The sequence below is a fragment of the Zophobas morio genome, unplaced genomic scaffold (assembly GCF_036711695.1).
Source record: "Zophobas morio isolate AGI-343-1 ecotype UQ-CSIRO unplaced genomic scaffold, CSIRO_AGI_Zmor_V1 ptg000024l, whole genome shotgun sequence".
NCBI classification, from domain to species: domain Eukaryota; kingdom Metazoa; phylum Arthropoda; class Insecta; order Coleoptera; family Tenebrionidae; genus Zophobas; species Zophobas morio.
This window is the reverse complement of record NW_026972129.1, coordinates 20,991,528-21,012,971: the sequence shown is the minus strand read 5'-3', so window position 1 is coordinate 21,012,971 and position 21,444 is coordinate 20,991,528. Positions and strand designations below refer to the sequence as shown.

Here is a 21,444-nt window from a genome sequence, read left to right as displayed (position 1 = left end):
CAAGTATTGGCCCAACATGTTTTGGACATTTTCAATTGGAATTATATACATACCTATTTGAGAAAATTTTGAGATGACGTCATCAATTTTTGGGAGGGGATAAACGAATAAAATTGTAACGATTTGCCATCATTACGATAACCTTAAAACGTCTGCAAGATTTCAGAGCATTCGGTTTTGTATTTTCAAAGTTAAATTGCAATATGTTGTTATAAAATTTTGATTTTTTTCCAAAAATCTGGAGGTCTATTGTAAAAACTCAAGACGGATTCATACACCACAAGTGTATAGTATCTTATTTTATAAAAGTAAAAAAATATAAATTATTGTAAATTTTAGAGATGAGGTCATCCCATTGGTGATGGGGATAATTAGCCAAATTTTGGGGAGCGTTTTACCATTACATGATATTTGTAATGTACGTACAAGCTTTGAAAACAATCGGTTCAGTAGTTTCGGAGATTATCTGTCTGATAAAAATTGACACAGGCAGACGGAAACGCGCGTCCTAATTTTTCGTACTTAGGGGTCACGAAACGTCGACAAAACATAAAAATCCGGACAGACGGCAGACAGACAGACAAAAAAATGTATTTTGTATTAATAACCTCCGATATTTTAATTTATTCATTGTTATTTTTTCAAGTGTTAATTTCCATGTTACTAGTTTGTTAAACATATATAAAACCTGATGATGACGCAAAATAAAGTCGAAACATGTCGTAAAGTAGCTACTATTTACTATTTAGTCTCCTAAACATATACTACGTTCAAGAGGCGGACAACTATCCCAAATTAAATATAAACTTGAACAGAATGGATCTCCAAAAATTATGGGTCTAGTAGTTTCGGAGATTATCTGTCTAATAAAAATTGACACACACGACGGACGACAGATAGACGAAAATGGGGACCACTTTTCTCGTACTCTAAGGGTCATGAAACGTTGAGAAAACCCGAAGCACTTGATAGTACTTCTTTGTCGGTTGTTTTTATCCCGTCTTACGATTATAGCATTTGTTCCAGTTACTTTTACCCCACCGTGAATCCTGTTTTTTATTTCTGGCCATTAGAGGTGTGTCGCAAAAAGTGATGCAAGCCTGAGATAGAAAAAACACATACACTATCTAGAATACTCATTTATTGCAAATTTCTCGACAGATATTGACATTCCATGTAATTCAGTAACTTTTTCATTCCAATTTCTACTAAATTATAAATAAATATTATATCGTCTGCTGAGAATCTAAGTAAAATCGTGTGCCTCTGCAATGAAACTAGTTGTGGTCCTCTGCGATTTATTTTGGTTGCAATACTTTGTCTCGCTCAGGAGGAAGAACCGATCGAGTGTGATAATCCCATAGAAATACAACATTGTTTCAAATATGGAAACTATACCGTACCATGCTTAAAGGAAAATCACTTATATCATTAGGTAAATATAATAATTTTATTCTTACTGTGTTGGTAAACGAACTACTTGTAGCTGGAAAGGTAGACGAATTAAGACGCTGCATTAGCCATAAGTAAATGCTTTAAGAAAGCACTTTGCTAAAACTACACTAAAACTAAGTGTTACTTGCGTTATACTAATTTGTGCAAAATGATGACATTATTTCCAAAAGCCAACTCGTCACTAGTGTACTCGTTGTTATGCATTCGCGATCTTTTTAGACCCTAGCAAACCATGGAAATCTAGTAATTTGGTTGGTAATCAACATTAGCAAATTAAAGTTTCTTGAGAAAAGCTGTCAAGTTTATGAATTGTGTCAGCCGTCAGGTTTGAAAAGGTCGTGACTAAAATACATAGAAAAGGTGATAAGCAGTGTTGACATCATCAACGAAATTAACACTCGACCAGTTAATTCGTGAAGTTCATATAGGTTAAAGAATGATGTGTTTTCCTCTACCGAAGACCTCAAAACTCAAAAAAGAAAAGTACTCAAAATAACATTTTGCAACGCATCAAATCCTTTTGAATATATCTGAAGTTGAGTAACAGAGCTATTGGCTGAAAGCAATTATCACACCTGCATCCCTCAGAAAGTTCCATGATGACAGTAACCTCTAGAGCAGATAAATTATATCCCTGTTTGTGTTTTAATTCAAGAACTGTGTTAAATGCAGCCATTTTAGAAACACAATTGCTTTAAATTCACTTCTTCTAAACTTTGATATTTGCAGCGTTTGACGAAGTCTCAAAATCAGGAGATCGGTTTTACGATTCGTTGTTTGGCGGAAGTTCCGGTCAGGATGGAGCGATTCCGTGTGAGCGACTAGACCGGATATCGAGTTGTGAGAATTGTGTTACGTTGATAGCTCCGGTTTAGTTCAATCATTTCAAAGGATAATTGCGGCGATGGCCGCAGGACTATGGGTCTGCACAGTTGCATCGCTGCCAGGGGTGGATGTAGCGTCTGTGGTGTAATTGCCTACTAATTATACCCAGTCCATGTCTGGCGGGTTTTCTTAGACGCTAATCCCTTAATACCCTGAATAAATTATTACGTTTAGGCCGCCTCCTTATTTCATTATGCAAATGAATAGCACTTGTCTCCAAGGTTCCTTATGGTGTACGAACGTGTTTTTACCGCAATTTTTGCACGATTACTCGACGCTGGATTATGGGTTCTGGACTATTGCCAAGGAGGATAATTTTATAACGACAGTCATACGATATTAAAATACAGGAGATAATGAGTTAAAATTGTCAAATTGTTATGCCCTGAATGTATGTAAAGTTATTCACAACTTTCTTCGTCTTGGAACAGAACAAAAAAAAAAAAAACATCCTTGTCAGGGCCTGTTTTTCAGTGCAGGTTCGTTTAACAATTTTTCTGTGATATCGTCAGCTTTTTTATAGGAGATAAATATATTAAACTAGTTAGTTACAATAATTGCTAGTTGTAGTTAGCCTAAGGTAGCCACTTTTTTGTTGTAGTTAGTAAATTTTGTTCTACATATTTTTGCATACGTAACTATAGATCGCTACTTTTTTGTAGCTACTTTTTCCTAGCAGAGAAGCTGCAAGCGTTAAGTTAGAAATAAATAAATACGGAATTAAATATTCGCAAGTGTCAGAATTACAGCCTTATTTACTCCTTATTTCAAATTCCAACATGTCATGCGATAATGAATTAAGGACTCTTCTAATTTTGACTGAATTGCCTGTCCTCTTGAATTCTTTTTTCTTCATATTGTCATTTTTTTTCTCGTTGTTGGTTTATACATAGGTCAGACTTGTTGACCAACATATTAGTAAATAATAATAAATAATATAGACAGGTTTATACATATATTTATTGTATATGTATCCATTTCAGTCTTCCATTCCTTGCGAATAGATTCGCCTAATTCTTTAGCCATCCACTGTATTACTGTTATTTTGAAACAGTCCCAAAACCCTTTTTCGTTTTCTATCGGTTCTACAGCTTGTAGTTACTAGTTTTTGATTTGTTTGCAGTATCTAATTTAAGAAATCATCAATTCTCTACAACTTCTTTTCTTCTCGGACAGAAGTTTGAGGACAGTGTTGAATAGTCTTGTTACAATTCTTTGCCAACCAATTCTCTTGACAATAAGACATATTCTACAAATCCTCGAGAACTCTATTTCAACAAAACTGTTCTAAATTGTCAAAAGAAAATGTTCCCGAATTTTGTCATTTTTCTACACGGACTAAACTTTCATTTTTAGTTGTTCAAATCGGGTTAGATCTTTTCGTCTTCAGTTAGTCTCTTCTATCATTAGCGTTTGCTGATTTTAAATTTTCTAAAGTTTTCTGCTAAATTTTTAAAGTAATGAATCTGTGCTCTATAATCGAAAATTTCCGGAGTAAAGTCCCATGTCTTCAAGAAATGGTTCTCTTTGGTTTTCCAAAAAGTGTTGTCCTAGAATGTCGCATTCCATTCTGCAAATATTTTTATACCGACGTCTATTTTCAACTATTTTTTCTGCAAAGTCAAGACCGACTGAAGGCGGCTATTCTCTGTCTTTTCTTGTTCCAGATAGAATCATTTTAGAACTTTTTCCAACTTGCAGCAGTTCCACATGACAATTAAAAGTCGCCCTTCTTTTCTTTTGGCACAAGAGAATTATCGTAGAACACTTTCTTGTGAATTATCAAGTCTAATCTTTGAGAACAGTATTTTGGGGTTTTCGTTTTGGTTATTCCTTCTATGATCACACTATTTCCATTACAATAACTTAACGCAACCTTGTTTTTGAAAAAACAAGAACTCCTAAAAAATAAAAATCCTAGTTCAATCATTAAATGATAATAATTAACATTTTTAATCACCTTCCCTCCAAAAATTTGATAGTGTTATTAGAACATTTTCTTAAATAAATCACACATGACACACGAACATTTGTGGATCGTACCCAAAAATATTCATACATCGCCCCGCTACAATGGCTATGGGCCGTCGAGAGCTTTCTGGTAGATGCGGCGTTGATGATGACTCATTGTCTGGAAGCGGAACTCATGATTCCAGAAAGACCCCCATCGCCGCATATCTAGAAGGAAGTATAGATTTAAATAGACGCCATCGTCAAGTCGAGTCTAGCGAGTGAGCGAATTCATTCAAGGTGCACCACGAAGTTATTCTGTACGTAATCGCTGTAATAGTCCATAATTCCGTTAATTCACGTTTTCTTCAGAAATCTCCGGACAGATGAATTTAATTTCTTCAACACTTTTTGAAGTAAAAATGTATTTTTCTAATCAAACGTTTTTGTACAAAGTTTTTTTACTTTGGCACCTTGAATAAGCATTTTTTTTGGGAAAAATTCTACTAAAATCCGATTTGTTAAAACAATAATCATTTGACACATGAATTAAGTCACTTTTAGATACCATAGCGAATTTTTGTCTTTGCAACCTTAACAGAATTTTTACTGAAGGAAAAAAATGCTAACTTTTTCTAGGACCATTTAACTAATAAAAATATATCATATTCCAAGGAAAAAATTGGGATTGGGGTTACTATTTAAAAAATTTGTTGAAAGTTACTTCCACAGAACCTCCCTGGCCTCTGAAGTACAATAAAACATATTTTCAGCCTTTTAAAAAAATTAGAAAATTTATTTTTGCGAATTTTATCACTTCCTTTGAGTAAGCTAAGGAAGTATAGTAATTTAGTCCATCGGGAATCGGTAATCTCCGAAACTACTGGACCGATTGTGGTCAAATTTTGTATGTATATTAGGGTCATCATATGGTTAAACGCTAACTAAAATTATTTTTCCATTTTTTCGGTTTTCAATTTTACGATTTCAGAATTTTTCCATTTTTTCAATTAGTGCATTTTAAAACTTTTTCATTTATTCGATTTTTCAATTTTCCCCTTTTTCATTTTTCAATTTCCCCATATCTAATTTTTGAATTTTTCGATTTTATAATTTTTGGATTTTCCGGTTCATTTCATTTTTTATTCTTTCTAATTTTTCGATTCATTGATGTTTTTCGATTTTTATGTTCCACGATTTTTCGTTTTTCAATGTTTCAATTTTTTGTTTTCGGTTTTTCGATTTGCAATTTTTCGTTTCTTCAATTTTTCGATTTCTGATATTTCAATTTTTCATTTTTTTTGTTTCTACAATTTTTTGATTTAACAATTTTTTGAGTTTCCAATTTTAAAATCTTTCAGTTTTTCGATTTTCCCTCTTTTGGACGTTTCAACTTTTCAATTATTGGATTTAAAAACTATTTCATTTACTCCATTTTTAGTTTTTCGTTTTGGTTTTTATATTCTTTATTTTTACAATTTTTCCATTTTTCAATGTTCCGATTTTATAATTTTTTATTTCTTCAATTTATTGTTTTTTAATTTTTCATTTCTTCAATTTTTCGCTATACAATTTTTCAATGTTTGATTTTTTGTTTCTTCAATTTTATGATATGCAACAATTCGAGTTTTCTTTTTCAAATTTTTCAGTTTTTCGATTTTCCAAGTTCTGATGTTGGAATTTTCAGATTTTTCAATTTTTCTTGTATTCAGTTCTTAGACTTCTAATTTTTCGTTTCGGTTGTTATTTTCTTTATTTTTTCAATTTTTCAATTTTTGAATTTTGAAACTTTTTCGTTTATTCGATTCTTCTTCAATTTTTCAATTTTTTCAGATTTTTCCATTCATTAATTTGTTTCGATTTTTATTTGTCTCGATTTTTAGTTTTTCAATGTTTCAATTTTTCGGTTTCGGTTCTTCGATTTGTAATTTTTCGATTTGCGATTTTTCAATTTTTTAGTTTTCTTGTTTCTACAGTTTTTAGAGTTTTCAATTTTAAAATTTTTTAGTTTTTCATTTTTCCAACTTTTGATGTTTCAATTTTTGGATTTTGCAATTTTTCGATTTTTCAATTTCAATTTTTCCGTGTTCCCAATTTATGATTTTAGAGTTTTTTCACTTTTTACTTATTGGATTTCAAAATTTTTTGGTTTATTCCATTTTTCAATTTTACAATTTTTGGGTTTTCCAATTTTTCGATTGATTAATCTTTTTCGATTTTTAAGTTTTCCGATTTTTAGTTTTTCAGTGTTCCAATTTTTTGTTTTCAGTTCTTCGATTTGCAATTTTTCGTTTCGCATTTTTCAATTTTGCAATTTTTCGTTTTTTCAAATTTTCGATTTCTTAACTTTCACTGTAATTGTGGAATCAAGAACATGAAATATTTAAGAAACGAAAAACTGAAAAATAGAACGATTAAAAATTGAGAAACTTAAAAAATGGAAAACATGAAATACGTAAAATCGAAATATCCAAAATTTAAAAAATGGAAAATCGAGGAATTGAAAAGTTAAAGATTAAAAATTAAAAAAAATTATAAAATCGAAAGAAACATCGAAAAAATAAAAGAAATGAATAAACGAAAAATTGTAACACAAAATAAGAGAAAATGAAAATCACAAAATTGGGAAAATAAAAAAAAATCAAAAAATTAAAAATTAAGAATATGAAAAACTGAAAAATTTAGCAGTCGAGAAATTGAATAATTAAAGAAAATATAAAATGAAAATATGTGAGTTCAAAAAATTGAATGGAGTGAGCTGTTCCTGATTTAATCAATAAAATAAATTGATTAATTCGTAAAAATTTTTTGAGACATCTGTATAAAAATTTCTAAAAAATATGAAAACAATGATAGTATAGAGTCATCGTATTTTGCACATTTTAGATAGGATTTATTCGTCAAAATTTTGAGATGACGTCATCAATTTTTTGGAGGGGATAAACAAATTTATTTTGATTACAAATTTACCACTTTTGGGTTAACTTTTAAACATCTGCAAGATTTCAAAGCATTGGAATTAGGTTTTTCAGGTTCTGATTTGATCATTAGAATAAATTGACTCATTCATTAATTTTTCAATCACTCTGTATAAGTAATTCTAAAAAGTATGATGGAATGACGTCATTTGTTTTTACGAGTGTTGTAAACGGATAAACCTTGGTTAACTATTTACTTTATGTTTCCGAAAATCCTAAATTTTTTTGCAAGACTTCAGAACATTCGGCTTTGCAATTTCCTAGTTAAATTCTAAAATGTTGTAAAATTTTAATTTTTTTTCCAAAAATCTGGAAGCCGATTTAAATAACGTTTACTATTGTAAAAGTTGGAAATTATGTCATATCACTGTTGGTGGAGATGATCAGACAAATCTTGGTTAGCCTTTTAGCCTTTTACCATCTACACGATATTCTTAATTTACATAAAAAAATTGACAACACTTATGAAACTTCGCAAAAACATAAAAGTAACGAGTCGCCCGAAAACTCAATTACAATACTTCCTTAGCCTTAGCTTGCGCTCGGAAAGTAAAAATCGAGAACATCACTGTTTATAAAACACATACTTTTACATCAAAAAGTGAGTGTCATTTTAAAAAATAAAACTGATCTCCCGAATTATGAACTTTGTGCGGAACTTTATCAACACTCTGTAGAGTTTTTCAAAAAAGTTATCTAGCGGAATTTTTTTTAATTTTGATACTACATTAACAATGATTTAATTATTCGTAAATATTATTTTTCATTCTCATCAAAAAATTATTTCAACGACTTAGCATATTGAAAAATAGACCTTGAGCCGACGATGTCATAAAATTAAGGTAATTAGTGTGTTTTAATTAAAGGATTTTCTTAAAAAACTTCTGAAAATGTTATACTCATACGTTGAAAAATATTAACGGTGTGCAATAAAAATGTGAAGCTATTCACACTGAAATCCTCACCTGTGAGGCGCAACCTCGGCTATATTGTGTGTTTTAGGGACCCGAGAAGCTGGGTGTAAATAACTCTACGCATTTTTTGTGTTCTCAGCACAACATGTACAACAACTAATCCCTTCTTCTCTGTCCAAGGGATAAAGGCATCAATATAATTTATAGCAGGATTGAGACAACAACGCCGTTAGTATCTTGACAAAAACCGATGTCGCTGACAATATTGTCATGTACTTTATCGATTTGTAACACTCTCGGACAGTTCGGACACTGTTTGTCATCAATCATACCCAGCCCGAGCAAGACAAAATTTTCCCAAGTAAGTTCAACTCAAAGATCGGTTTAGAAAAATACGGAGCGCTTCCGCATCCTTGTTTCACGTTGACAGTAATGCTGATATTTCCGATTATCCGTAGCGGACATCGCATATGTCGTATTCCTGGGGACCCAACAGGAAAAACCGACAGGCGGCCGGATATGTGTCACTATACGTTTTTTCCTGAGCTGTTGACAACTCAAAAGACACATCTTAGTAGTAAGGTTCCCGGTGGTTGCAGAAATTACTTTCGTTTGCAGGAATAGCATGGAATATACGACCTCAAAGACGTTTTTCGTTTGATCTGCACGTTCGAAATTCAAACCTCCAGAGATTTTTGAGCAACTCGAACAGAAGTGTTTACCGTCGTAATCTGTTGTTAAGGTATTAACATTATTATTAAATTAAAATTATTATCCTACTTAATAAAATAATATTAAATTAAATGAACCACCTCGGGAAATAATTCACTTTAGAGGCGTCCTGAGTTCTCTGCGCTTTAACGGCACGTAATCTCATTATTATTAGTTTCCGAAAGTTTGCATTTGCGGAATTTGTTTTCACTTTTCCGTCTACGCAGACGTATTCAAATAAGTTGAATTTTTAAGGCCGCCTTTCGTCAAACGCCTCATTTTTACGAGCTTACTTTAGCAAACCGGAGTCAATTATTCCCTGATGAGATCTCCGGTTCGGTCCAATAAAAACCCTGAAAGAATCCGCCGCCTAATCCGTACCAAGCTGCAATTTCTGCGAGTGTTTAATAATTAGAAAGACTTGTAATGCAAAGAGTAATCTGATACTATCCCGTAATAGGTTTCGTTCTAATTTACTGCGTACTTGTGCGTGTACCAGGCAGAAGATCCGCCGTAATAAGAACTAACCAGTAAATGCATGAACTTGATCCTGACTTATAGCTACGTTTCTGGAGATTAATTCTTCCCTATTACATTTTATAGCTCTGGATAATTGAACTCTTTGTCTCCTTCATTACGACAAGTGTGATGTTTAATAGCCATGCGGCCGTAGACTGCGTTAAATTGCAATTACTTTTATCTTACCAAAAAATAAAGATTTTACCGAGCGAGCCACAACGGTGAGTTATAGTGGAGCTGTCAGAGGGTTGTCGTTCTCTTCATGTGCGAGGACAAATAAGTAAAAATAGCACCACAGGAATATTATGACAACTTAAAATGTATCTGATGTAGTAAACTTTAATTTTTTTTCCACGATTAGACACAGAGAAAATTTTCGTAGTTTTGTTTTAATTGTTTCACAATTTTTAAACTGGACATTAAAGTTATGTCTGTTTCAGCTTCTATAAGAATTAAGAATACATGACTAAATGTATTTTGTATGATTATAATTTCATTAACTCCACAGTGTATTACTTTCAGTAACTAACTAAAAATAATACATTTTTAGATTTGCTTATCACACCTGTATCTTTTTGCTCTCTCTTGATTTATAAATCTCTTTCGACTTTATTTTTCTGTTTCGCTACTTTCCCCAATTTTTTCATTGATATAATTTTTGATCATATTTATTTTCTCCCTTGTTGTAATTTTTCTTTCCTTTAAATCTATTCCGGCCAGATACTGAGGCGATTTTTCTTTCTGCTCTTCTGTCTCTCTCAGTCTTCTTTGGTCACACTTGGTTACTGATACATGTTGGTTTTATTAAATCGTCTATCTTATTCCTTCGATTTTTACACCGCAATCTAATTTTTTATACACTCTTGCAAGCTGTTACGTTTCATTTTTGTTTCTTTTTCGAATGGTAACGTTTTTCTACCAATATTTCATCCATGGGCGGATGAGACTATTGGCAAATCAGATATTTCTCATATGCACTAGTAGCCGTAGTACGGCAGAGTGCTGTTGTTCAAATCCTACTTTTATATACTTTTAGGTGCCGGTCTGAATTTTTCCCGCGCTGGTTCGTAGTTGTCATACTTCAAATTACTACCCAAACAAGGCAAGGGATCCTCGAGGTTCTTTCAAATTACTTCAAAAAACAAGACACAAGGGGCCCCGAGATTCTATCAAATTACTTCAAAAACAGGACAAGCGATCTTTTCAAACTACTTCAAAAACAAAACACAAATAATCCCTGAAATTTCTTCAAACTACTTCAAAAACCAAAAAACGGGAGGTCCCCGAGATTCTTTCACACTACCTCAAAAACAAAACACAAGGGTGCAGAGATTCTTTCAAATTACTTCAAAAACAAGGGGGGGGGGTTCCCGAGATTCTTTCAAACTACTTCAAAAACCAGACATAAGAAGTCTCCGAAATTCTTTCAAACTATGTACTTCAAAAACTAAACGTAAGGGGTTCTCGAGATTCTTTCAAATTACCTCAATAACAAGACACAAGGGGTCCCCGAAATTCTTTCAAATTACCTTAAAAACAAGACACAAGGAATTTCCCAGTCTCTTTAAAATTACTTCACAAACAAAACAGAAGTTATTGTTTCGAGGCAAAGGATTCCCGAGATTCTTTCAAACTATTTCAAAAACAAAACAGGAGGTATCTGAGAGTCTTTCAAATTACTTTAAAAAATAAGACACAAGGGGTTCCCGAGATTCTTCTTACTTAAAAAGCAAATCACAAGGGATCTCCACGGCTCTTTCAAATTAGTTCAAAAAAAAGACAAGGGACCTTCTAGATTTTTTCAAAAAACGTTCGAAATTCTTTCAAACTACTTCAAATACCAGACACAAGAAACTCCCAGATTCTTTCAAACTACGTACTTCAAAAACTAAACATAAGGGGTTCTCGAGATTCTTTCAAATTACTTGAAAATAAGACACAAGGGGTCCCCCAGATTGTTTGAAATTACTTAAAAAGCAAATCACAAGGGGTCTCCAAGATTTCCACATTACTTCAAAAACAAGACAAGGGACCTCCGAGATTTTTTCAAAATACTTCCGAAATTCTTTCAAACTACAGTAGAACCTCGATAATCCGAATTAATTGGGGAAAAGGTGTGTTCGAATTAGCGATTTGTTCGGATCAGGGAATTTTCCAAAAATCTGAAAGGGAATAGAATAACAACTTCATACACTGCTGAAAACAAACTTCAAGAAATAAATCTTAATTTCTTTAAACAAAAATAAAGTATTCTTAAACAATATTACTCCGTGACCATAAACACGCTATCTTTTAAGAATCAACACATCGGGAACTATATCCCTGATTTTTTTCAGAATTTTTAGATGACTTTTTCAAATATGAAATTTTCCATATGTATCCCTTATGCAAATTTCGACTCATTCTCAACGATTTTCGAAATTTAACTACATTTTCTTGTAGATTTTCGTCCACAGAAGTCATTTCTGGCTTCATTTCTTCGAGAACTTAAACTGTTTTTCCTGAATCGTCCATAGAAATATCGCAATTTTTAAACATTTCCAAAAATTCGAATTTCACACCGAATTTTCCGAAAATATTGCTCCGTTACCATTAACACGCTATATTTTTGGAATGAGCATGTTGAGATCTACGTCTCCGAATTTTTTCAGAATTTTTGGTCAATTTTTTTAAAAGTGTAATTTTTCCCCCTTCTTCAAATTTTGGTAAATTTTTGACATTTTCGAAACTTAACTAAATACATTTTCTTGTAGATTTCGAGCTCTAGAACTCACTTCCGGCCCCGTTTCTTTGATAACTGCAACCGTTTTTCCGGAATCGACCGTTGAAATATCGAAATTTTTAGAAATTTTCAAAAATTCGCAATTCGTACTTTTTCTTTCGGAAATGTTGCTCCATGACCATCAACACGCTATGTTTCTGAAATCAGCATCTCGAGATCTACGTCCCTGATTTTTTTCAGAATTTTTGGACAACTTTTTTAAAAGTGAAATTTTTCCAATGGTCCCCCCTTCTTCAAATTTCGGTCAATTTTTGATATTTTCGAAACTTAACTAAATACATTTTCTTGTAGATTTCGAGTTTTAGAACTCACTTCCGGCCTGGTTTCTTTGATAACTTCAACCGTTTTTTCGGAATCGACTGTTGAAATATCGAAATCTTAGAAATTTTCAAAAATTCGCTTTTCGTACCTATTCTTTCGAAAATGTTGGTCCGTGACCATAAACTCGCTATATTTTTGGAATCAGCACGTCGGAACATATATCCCTGAATTTTTTCTGAATTTTTAGACAACTATTTCGAAAATGAAATTTTCCCTCATGCAAATTTCGACCCATTTTTGACGATTTTCGAAATCTAACTAAATACTTTTATTTGTAGATTTCGGACTGGAGAAGTCACTTCCGGCCTCATTTCTTCGGTAACTTTAACCTTTTTTCCAGAATTAGGTAATTCATTCAGTGCATTGAAATATCGCAATTTTTAAAAATCTCAAAAAATTTAATACAACACGTGCAGAAAGAAGATCTTGCGTCATTTTTACAAGTAGGTGCATGTTTTCGAGTTCAGTTCGGATTGTAGAGTTTTTGTTCTGATTACAGAGGCATCGACTTCAACTAGCCTCCGTTCGGATTACTGGATGTTCGGACAATCGACAGATCAAGGGGTCATCGATATTCTTTCAAACTACTTCAAAAACAAGACCACATCGGGTTCCCGAGATTCTTACAAAATACTTCAAAAATAACACACAAGGGATCTCCGAAATTCTTTCAAATTGCCGCATAAACATGACACAAGGGGTCGCGGAGATTTTGTCAAATTACTTAAAACCCAAATCACGAGGGGTACCTGAGACTCTTTGAAATTACTTCAAAAACAGGACAAGGAATTTTCAAAATTCTTTCAAAATACTTCAAAAACAAAGAGGTCGCCGAAATTCTTTCAAACTACTTCAAAAACCACATACAAAGGGCCCTTGAGATTCTTTCAAACTACTTACTTCAAAACCAAGACTACAGGGGTCCCCTCGATTCTTTCAAATTGCCTCATAAATATGACGCAAGGGGTGCCCGAGATTTTTTCAAATTACTTAAAAACCAAATCATAATAGGTCCCCGAGACTCTTTCAAATTACTTTAAAAACAGGACAAGGGATTGCCGAAATTAAACATTCCTGCCGCAGTTCTTAACACTGTGACAGACACTTCGCTTGTTTCTTTATAAAGGATTTTGTTCACTTTTTCGCATTTTTTTATTTTTCTAGTTTACATGGATACTATGCTAATTTTTACCAGAAAAATGTGGCTTTACTGATTTCTTTTTTAGTTCTTCAAGTCTGTTGTGGCAAGAATCAAGATCGAAAAATGCAGATAAATTAATTCGGTGTTTTTATTTTTTTTTTTACTGTATTTTTATTCTTTGTTTCATATTTATTTTTGGCAAGGTGTTGTAAAACAGTTGTTTCTGTTTCTATCTTCGTCCGATACACACCCCGTGTCGTAATTGGTACAGCTGCATGAGGAAATCGAACCCACGACCTTCGCGCTACGAGCAGGACACAGTAATAGATACGCCACCGGGCAATCACAAGCTGATATTAGTATAAAAGTTTGTTATTCAATTTGAATTTTTTTTGCAAAAATTTGGATGCCTCTTTGAAAAATTCAAGGCGGATTCATAAACCACAAGTACAGGAGTTATGTTATTTTGGACTTCTTAGACAAATTTTTGTTAGCGTTTTACTATGAACATGATACTCCTAATACGCATAAAGTCCCGCAACAATTAGTCTAGTCGTTTCCGAAATTATCTGTCGCATAAAAATCTACACAGACAAACGACAGATAGACAGACGGAAACGGAAGACCCACTTTTTCGCACTTTGGGGTATATAAAACGCCGAGAAAACTTGAAAGTAGCCACCCTATTACAATCATACATAAATCATATTGTATAAATTTTGTATGTTCCTTGCCTATGCCTATGCCTATGGGCTTGTCGAGAGCTTTCTAGTATGTGCGGCGATGATGGGTGACTCAGCATCAGCGACGGCGGCCCGGTGGCGTTCGCGTGAAGACAAGTCTAGAGCGGGTTACTGCAAATCTCGATTGCGGGGTCTAGAAAAACCTCGAAGCGGCGTTCCCGATCCATCGAGAGAAACGTATAGGTTTAAATAGAGGCCACCTTCGGGAATGAGGATTATTGAGTCAGCAAGTTGCGCCCAATGAATGAATTCATTCAAGTTGCGCCGGAATTATGTTATAAATAATCGCTGTGTACTTAGTCGTGTAAATTTGTGTTACTAAGAAATAAATTCTTGAGTTTTACCCACGTCGATTTTAAATACCTGTCCACCATAACTATGTTCACATTCTTAAAAAAAGAATCTGAACTTCTTCAAACTGACAGAGTACCTTGTAACAGATTTTTGGGGATTAGCAGGGATTATAGACTACTGAAAATTTTTTTGACTAAGTACGCGAAAACTCATTGAAGACCACAATTATTTTTTGCTGATGCGCTAAAAAGTTGTTCAATAAAATGTTTCTAAATAGAACACTTTATATATTTTTACAGATTTGATTTTTTTAGAACAAAGGGGAATAAAAGGTATTGGACGCAGAGGTTTTTTACTTCCCGAGTTACTGTTACGTTTGCTCGACGTTTCATGACCTCTAGATTACGAAAGAGTAGATCTCGCACTTCCGTCGGTCTGTCTGTCTGCCGTCTGTGTCGATTTTTATTGGACAGATAATTTCAGAAACTACCAGACGGATTGTTGTCAAATTTTAGATGAAATTTAGCAATATCGTACAGATGATAAAACGATAATCAAACATTTTCTAATCATCCCCACCAACAATTTGATGACGTTACCTTAAAATTTTGCGTAGTACATGTCATATAATTTTTATGAGATAACCTCTTCTACTTGTGGTTTATGAATTCTCTTTGATTTGGTTTGTTACCATTAGAATTTTTAATATTCAATACTTTTCGTAATAAAGCTGGTTTGTAGATACATAACGTCAACCATACGAAACATGCCATGGTTTAGTGGGAAGTTCATTGTGACTGGTTTACTTGTAGTTTAGCAGACATCCATAAATCTACTTTAAATTATAGTTAAGTGTCCTTTATATTTTATAATTTTTCGAAAAAGGTGAATGTGTTAGAGGATACAAAATCCTAAGGAATATTTTTAGCATTTAAAAAATGAGTCCAGTTAAACGAAAACAATCGTAGTTTTTGATCATTTGCCGTCTCCGTTTCCTGTTCAGAGTTTATGGTTTCTTAGAATAATGCGCCTGTGTCAATGCAAAAAAAAATAATGAATGAGGCAATCAAAATTTAGGAACCTATCCAAATTCATATGCGTGTCCTTGCTAGAATATTGATGACGTCATCACAAAATTTTGTAACGGAAAAATTTACCAGGGACATGCGAATAGCTCAACTACTTTTACTTTGTTATTTTAAGTAATATAATTATCGTCAAAAAATCTCAAAGCAAATTTTATAAATTTTATTAAAATATTTAAAAAGTTGGATAAGTTTTACTGTACTTCAGGGGCGGTAACCTTAGACAAAATTTTACAGTTTTCAAGATGTTTGTTTGAATTTTTACGTGAAAATAGTCTGAGTTGAAAATTGACAGATTAGCATTTCATAAAAGAGACGTTTGGAATTTTGCCCAAAACTTTTTGGTCTTTGGTTTATACTGACAGTAATACTAAAAAACAAAAAGCTAGAATTAACGCTCATAAACGTGGGATCAAAAGAAAGTTTGTTTAGAAGTAAGATGGAAAACAAATTAAAATACAGGGTGTCCATATGAAAAAAGTTGTGAGGTAGAATTAACAACCTACATAAAAAACAGGAGTAACTGTATATAAATTTACTTGTATTTTTTAGAAAAAAGTAATCGAGCTTTCGACGGGTCCGTTAACTTGGCACCACCAAGTTAATGAATTTTACTCAAAAGCTAGCACCTCGTTGTTCTAACCTAGCACCAGCTAGCACCACCAATCAAAAAGCTAGCACCACCTAATTATTGAAATAAAAGCCTTTTACTTTCGGGGGGGGCCAAGTTAACGCTAGCCCCCCAACATTATTTAATTCCCATGAAAAGTTGGTCCGAGGTAGTTTAGACCTAGCACCAGCTAGCACCATTAGTCTCATAGCTAGCACCACTCTGCAAGTATTAAAAAAAATTAAAAACCAAAAAAAAGTAGCCCCCACTTTTTTTTCTTTAATGGTAAAAATCAGGAGGTTAATAGTCTAGAGCTAGCACTCGCTGGATCCATTAAGAAAAAGTGTGTTTTTATTCAATAAAGCCATGTAATAAAGGGTTATTTTCGGGGGGGGGCTAAGTTAACGCTAGCCCCGCAATATAATTTAAAGACAATGAAAAGCTAGCACCTAATAGTTTAGAGCTAGCACCAACTAGCACCATTAAACAAACTAAATAAAATAATTGAAAAACCCTTAAAAAATAACTCGCATCTGTAATTCCCAATCGTAGCGGGAAATAAACTATCTTTGAAAATTAATACATTACAATCATCCATTACTTATAAAAAGTCATGTTTTCTGCATTGAACAGAACTTAATATCTACATTATCTACATATTTAATTAAATTACATCACTTGCGTTCAAATCGTTCTTCATTTATTTCAACACACTAAAAATTAGGCCATGATAAATGTGATCATTTAATTTTTTTCCACAGTCATATATTTGACTGACATTACGTAAATAACAAATTTGAAATAACAAGCGATACTATAAAATTGAAGTCATTTGTAATTTATAAATCCGAGGTTAATGACGAAAAACTTTGTAAACTCTAAATTCCTAAAAATATTATTAAAATAATTTAAAATCCTAGAAACTTAACAGACAATGTGTCTAGAAGTCAAGTACAAATTATGAAGTTTTAGTATCCGTAGTAATAATCCCTATTTTGGGGCAAGCGTCTATTCTTTAGTTTCGCGCTTAGTAATACTTCAGGTACGGACAAAATAGCATTTGTGAACAGTTTGGTGGGCCTTGTAGATCCCTACTACACTTATACAATGAATATTTGTTTGAATAACACGCTTTAGAAGCAGCTTATTTTCAAGTTAATGCAAATTCATTACTTATTACTAACAAACGCATTATTCATTTTAATAAGAACTAATTTAGTTTTTTGTATCGATAGTGGTTTATTGGAGTTAACACTTTAACCATAGTTCCTTTATTACAAATTTTATTACTAATTTGTAATAAAGAAGCTCTAACTTTCTTGTTGCGACGGTAATATTTTTATAAGATCGTAAAATTAACATCATATTGTCCTGTAGTAGTCTTGTAGTGCAAACTGTCGTCGTCAAAACGGACTCTTCTTAATCAAGGAAACTGTAATTCTTCCATTAGTTCTACTCCGTGCCAATATACACGGTGAGTCACTAAACGGGTGCTCCTCGATATCTCAAATAACTGTACAACCTTAGTGTTTGATTTTTTTTTCAATCACTAATAATAATAATAATAATATAATTAATGAGATAGTGAGGACCGCGCGTTTAGTGATTCGGATTTGGAAAATGGTACAGCCAAGGAGCTGTGAATTTAAAAACCGGCTTTTTATTTCTAGTAGTCATAACTATCGATGGTTCTAATCTTCTAATTAACATTAAAGTTCGTATTAGCTTTCAGAAAGGGATTGTGAAGACACGCTTCTTTCAGAGCGTAATCAGACATCTACTCCCCTCAATGCCGGGTCGGATATCCCTAATTACAGACACTGCATACTGTCGGTACTTTTCTACTATGACCAGTGATCTATGACTATGGGACAGTAAATAAAATACATAATTTCCAGAAAACATATATTGTAGGTAAATATTTAAAAATAAGTTCGACTTAACTGTAACTCCATTTTTTTCTTTTAAGTAAATATAGGGTCATTATTTTATCTGTTCACGCCTGAATCACAGTATAGATATCTATACTGTGCCTGAATACTTTGATGTAGGCAACATGTAATACACATCAGAAGCATCTTTGATCAATCTGTTAATCTTTTTAAACTAATAATTACAGCACAAAACAACAACACAAAAATCATACTATGTCATAAATGAAAACAAAGATGTCGGACAACTAATAATCGAAAATTCAAACAAAATAGAACGTAATTTATTCAATCCTTTGACGAATATAAAGAAAAGAAAATAAAATAAATAATATGTTTCTTAATAATAGGGTGGTATGGTTAAAACTGCCCGCCTTTTCTATCTTCACACAGTGCTATCCTGGGTTCAAAATTTCTACGTAGTCTATTTAGAATCTCGGGTGTTAAATTAAGATCTGTACGACACCACACGATCCTTTTGCGCAAATTATCTTCATTTTGAATTGGAAGGGCTGAAGTGGTATGGATGAAATCAGTTTGCCCTCAGGACGTTAAAAACCGAACTCTGAGTAATCTGCATTTGTCTTCCGATCTGCTTTTGACTCACGTGAGGATTTTCTCTATAATTTCAAACAAGGCAGCTTTATTTTCTGGCATTGTTACTGTAAGATGCCTAACTTTAGTTTAATCTAATTTTTTTGTTAAATTGATGAACTTCTCTTAAGTTTTTTTCGAGTTTAATAAATGTTTGGTTAGAAGGAATTGTATCGCCTGGCATATAGATGAACGACAGCCCCAAAATTTCCATCACATTTTGCCAAAGTTAAAACCATATTGGTTTTTTTCTGAATTCAAAAACGTTATTAGCAAAAGTTGAAAATAATTTGACCGCTGCAAGAAATTTAAGAGGAAGTTATTTATGGAAAGTAAAATGTGTTGCCTATTCAGACTTATTCAGGTGTGAACAGATAAAATAATCACACTTTAACTTAAATTTGTTTTACGGCAGCTATAAAGTAATACAAATTTACAACTAGTTCCAACTTGCTCATCTAATGTAATAGAGGTTACCACTTGAATAATACTTGTGATTTAAAAAAAAGATAGAAAGAAAATAGGAAAATACTGGGTACAGCATAACAAAAAAAATGCACTTATAAAAACAACATTCGTGATTCCTTTATAAAACTATAATGTATAAAAAAAGCAACATGCAACATAATAAATGTCAAACATCTTCCAGTTTTCGTTGTGAGGAAATACATATCCTACAAAAGGTCCAGAAGAGCTGGGTTTCGACTCCCTCGGTATCCAGTAACACCGCATTAATTATAATTTTGATTTTTGTGGAAAATTTGTTTAAGAATATCCGGTAAACGTGACGTCAGTTCATTTGTGTGAGTATGTACACTTAATGGTTAGATTAATAAATATGGACTTTTTAAATCTATAATTCTTTATAAATTTCTGGTTTTACATGAACCACATCATTGTTGTACAATATGTTGGTCCACATAATTTGTTAGTTAATATATATTAACTATGATATATGTTAGAAAATAATTTGCATTTTAACCAATAGACACTATATTTCGTCTATTTCGAAACTAAAGAATAGACGCTGCCCCAAAATAGGGATGATTATTATTAGGGATAGTAAAAATTCATAGTTTGTACTTGACTTCTAGACACAATTTTTGATAACTTTCTAGGATTTTAAATTATTTTAAAAATATTTTTAGGAATTTAGCGTTTACAAAGGTTTTCGTCATTAACCTCGGATTTATAAATTACGAATGACTCAAATTTTATAGTCTCGCTTGTTATTTCAAATTTGTTATTTACGTAATGTCAGTCAAATGTATGACTGTGGAAAAAAATTAAATGATCGCATTTATCATGGCCTAATTTTTAGTGTGTTGAAATAAATGAAGAACGATTTGAATGCAAGTGATATAATTTAATTAAATATGTAGATAATGTAGATATTAAGTTCTGTTCAATGCAGAAAACATGATTTTTTATAAGTAATGGATGATTGTAATGTATTAATTTTCAAAGATAGTTTATTTCCCGCCACGATTGGGAATTATAGATGCGAGTTATTTTTTCAGGGTTTTTCAATTATTTTATTTAGTTTGTTTAATGGTGCTAGCTATAAGACTAATGGTGCTAGTTGGTGCTAGCTCTAAACTATTAGGTGCTAGCTTTTCATTGTCTTTAAATTATATTGCGGGGCTAGCGTTAACTTAGCCCCCCCCGAAAATAACCCTTTATTACATGGCTTTATTGAATAAAAACACACTTTTTTTTAATGGATCCAGCGGGTGCTAGCTCTAGACTATTAACCTCCTGATTTTTACCATTAAAGAAAAAAAAGTGGGGGCTACTTTTTTTTTTATTTTTATTTTTTTTTTAATACTTGCAGAGTGGTGCTAGCTATGAGACTAATGGTGCTAGTTGGTGCTAGGTCTAAACTACCTCGGACCAACGTTTCATGAGAATTAAATAATGTCGGGGGGCTAGCGTTAACTTGGCCCCCCCCGAAAGTAAAAGGCTTTTATTTCAATAATTAGGTGGTGCTAGCTTTTTGATTGGTGGTGCTAGCTGGTGCTAGGTTAGAACAACGAGGTGCTAGCTTTTGAGTAAAATTCATTAACTTGGTGGTGCCAAGTTAACGGACCCGCTTTCGACCTCTTACGAACTTATTGGTGTTTGTGCCTTACAGGACAATTTTTACTTCTAATAACATCTAAATACCTGACTATTGGCAAGGGTAAGCGTCTTAAGCAGTGCAGGATTAATCGAGGGACGTGTGTTATATTATTCCGCACAATCAAAGCACGGCAATCCCATAAATCCTATTGCAAACCTGCAAACTCGAGTGATCATAGAAGGAGGAATCTTGTCCGGATTTACTAGTGCTTTATGAAACCGTGTATGCAGAACAGTTGCAGGATATTGATTTTCGGACGGTTTCAAAGCTTTGCGTTTTTCACTATCTTCTGATCCGAATTTATACCGCAAGTAAACGTTGTATCGAATATTCTTCGGTTCATTTAGAACGATTATCTGCGAAGACATGCAAATTTCGGGCGTATAAAGCGAACTATACGCCGTCATGG

At 32.9% G+C, this 21,444-nt stretch overlaps 1 long non-coding RNA gene across 1 annotated transcript; it reads right to left on the bottom strand.

The window, feature by feature from the left end:
* Positions 1-1,126: 1,126 nt before the first annotated feature.
* LOC135135689 (uncharacterized) lies at positions 1,127-1,627 on the bottom strand. The gene is made up of 2 exons (XR_010281623.1): positions 1,461-1,627; positions 1,127-1,407 (listed from the first exon to the last, which is right to left on the bottom strand). It is a non-coding gene; the product is annotated as an uncharacterized LOC135135689 (long non-coding RNA).
* Positions 1,628-21,444: the final 19,817 nt, after the last annotated feature.